This window comes from Trichechus manatus, unplaced genomic scaffold (assembly GCF_000243295.1).
Source record: "Trichechus manatus latirostris isolate Lorelei unplaced genomic scaffold, TriManLat1.0 scaffold00009, whole genome shotgun sequence".
Lineage (NCBI taxonomy): Eukaryota > Metazoa > Chordata > Mammalia > Sirenia > Trichechidae > Trichechus > Trichechus manatus.
The window spans coordinates 4,641,017-4,643,313 of NW_004443945.1; the positions used below are offsets into that span (position 1 = coordinate 4,641,017).

The 2,297-nt window shown below is 35.0% G+C and overlaps 1 protein-coding gene across 2 annotated transcripts in view; it reads left to right on the forward strand.

Moving 5' to 3' along the window:
• PDE8A (phosphodiesterase 8A) overlaps positions 1-2,297 on the forward strand; it is a 166,612-nt gene that overhangs the window by 32,972 nt on the left and 131,343 nt on the right. The gene's annotated exons all lie outside the window — the stretch shown is intronic.

Here is a 2,297-nt window from a genome sequence, read left to right on the forward strand (position 1 = left end):
CTCTTCATTTGATGTTCTAGGGTTTCAGGATTGTTGATTCTCTGTTTGGCTTAGTTTTTCGGATCTTTGTTGTGGAGGGACGGCGTGGTGTTTCTGCCTAGAGCGCCATCTTGCCGGAAGTCTATGTATTTTTTTTTTTGAGGTAAAATTTGTATACAGTGAAATACCTAAATATTAAGTGTACATTTTCTGAGTTTTCATAAATGCATGCATACATCTGTAATTCCAGTCTTCATCAAGATACAGAACATTGTCATCATGCCAAAGTGTTCCCTCATGCCCCTTCCCAGTCACTCTTGTTACACCCCTACAATCACCCTTCTGATTTTTCCCCTCACTATTGATTAGTTTTGACTGGTTTAAAACTTCAAACAAATGGAATTATACAGTATGTACTCTTTTATGTAAAGGCTTATTTCATTCAGCATTATGTATTTGAGATTCATCTATGTTTCATGTATCAGTAGCTGATAGTGGTGTGACCATTAACTTTTAAAAGCTCATGATACACATTGTTAAATTGCCCTCCACAAAGGCACTAATTTTAATCTCACTGAAGTGTATTTGTGGTGCTTTTGACAACCTGATGTGAGAGAGCATGTTATTGGTATTATAGTTTTAATTTATTCTATTTGTTGTTTATTATCTTTTTTTCCCCAAGCATGTTTTTTGGATACTTCCTCTTCTGTGAATTGTTATTTATGTCTGTTGCCTATTTCTCTATTAGGATTTTAGTTTTCAATTTTTTATTTATAGGAGTTTTAAAATACGTTTGGGAGTTAAATCTTTTTGATCTGTTGTATTTATTGCAAATCTTTTTCTCTGGCCCTTTTTTTTAAAAAAATCTTGGGATGAGACCTGGAAAATCTTGTTCTTTGAGAAAGCACCCCGAGAAATCTAAAGTTCATATTGTTGTTGTTTTGTGCCACTGAGTCGATTCCAACTCATAGTGACCCTATATGACAGAGTAAAACTGCCCCATGGGGTTTCCTACATGGGATTTTCCTACCATGGGGTTTCTTATGGGAGCAAATTGCTAAGTCTTTTCTCCCACAGAGCTGCTTGTGGGCTTGAATCACCGACCTTTAGGTTTGCAGCTGAGCGCTTAATCGTTGTGTCACCAGGGCTCCTTTCCAGCCCTTTCTTTTTATGGAATGTGTTATGTTTTGAATTGTAAAAGTTTTATATTTTTATGAAATAAAATCTAGCAGTCTTCCTTCCTCTGTGGTTTTTTCCCATTTGCTTTATAAGATAACATCTTTTATTACAAAAGCAGTGTATATTCATTGTATAAAATTAGCAAATGCTGATACGTAGTTTTCACTATCTAGAGATCATTTATTTTCACATGTTAGTATTCTTCCAGATGTTTTTCTATGCATATATACGTAGTTTTTCACCAAAATGAGATTATATAGTACATTAACATTTTGCAACATTTCCATTTTAGTACTTTTTTTTATCTTATCTAATACCCACATCATGCCATACCAATATCCCTTATTATCCTAGAAGTGTTCCCTGTATTGTGTCCTCTTGTTACTACCCTTGCATTACTTTTAATCTAACATGTCTCCCTTACCGCCTTTCCTTTTTATGAAACTGACTTGTTAAAGAGACCTGGCCAGTGTGTCCCTACTTCTGGGTTTGTCTGGTTACTTCCCTGTGTCATTTAGCTTTCTCTCTATCTTCCATATTTCCTGTAAACCACAGTTTGTATCTAAAAGCTGTATGGATTCAAGTTAAACATTTTTGGTTAGAATACATCACTGGCGATACATATACTTCATGGTGTGATACATCAGAAAACACACAATATCTGTTTGGCCCACATTACAGATTCTCAGATTGACTGCTGGGTTAGGGTGATGACAGCCTGATCCCACCGCTGTTTGATTAGGTTCCCCTATGATCTGTGTCGTGTTTGGCACTATAGAATGTTTAGTTCACCATAGGCCATTCACCTAAGGTTGGTTGGTTTGTTGTTTTAGCACCAGTTGATAATCCTTATCTAAAATAACAACTTTGATTAGGGCAAATGAATGATATTTTCTAATTCTGTTACTTTTCTGTGTTGTCGTTAGGTGCTGTTGAGTTGGTATTTTTCTGTAAAGTAGAAATTTCCTTTATTAATTGGGGCTGTTTGATTACTATAAAATATAGTTCCTGTTGGAAAGACAGGATATGTGCTTAATTTTTTCTTCTTTTTTATATTTTATTGTACTTCAGGTGAAGGCTTACAGAACAAATAGTTTCTCATGAAACAGTAGTACACATGTTGTTTTATGACATTGGTT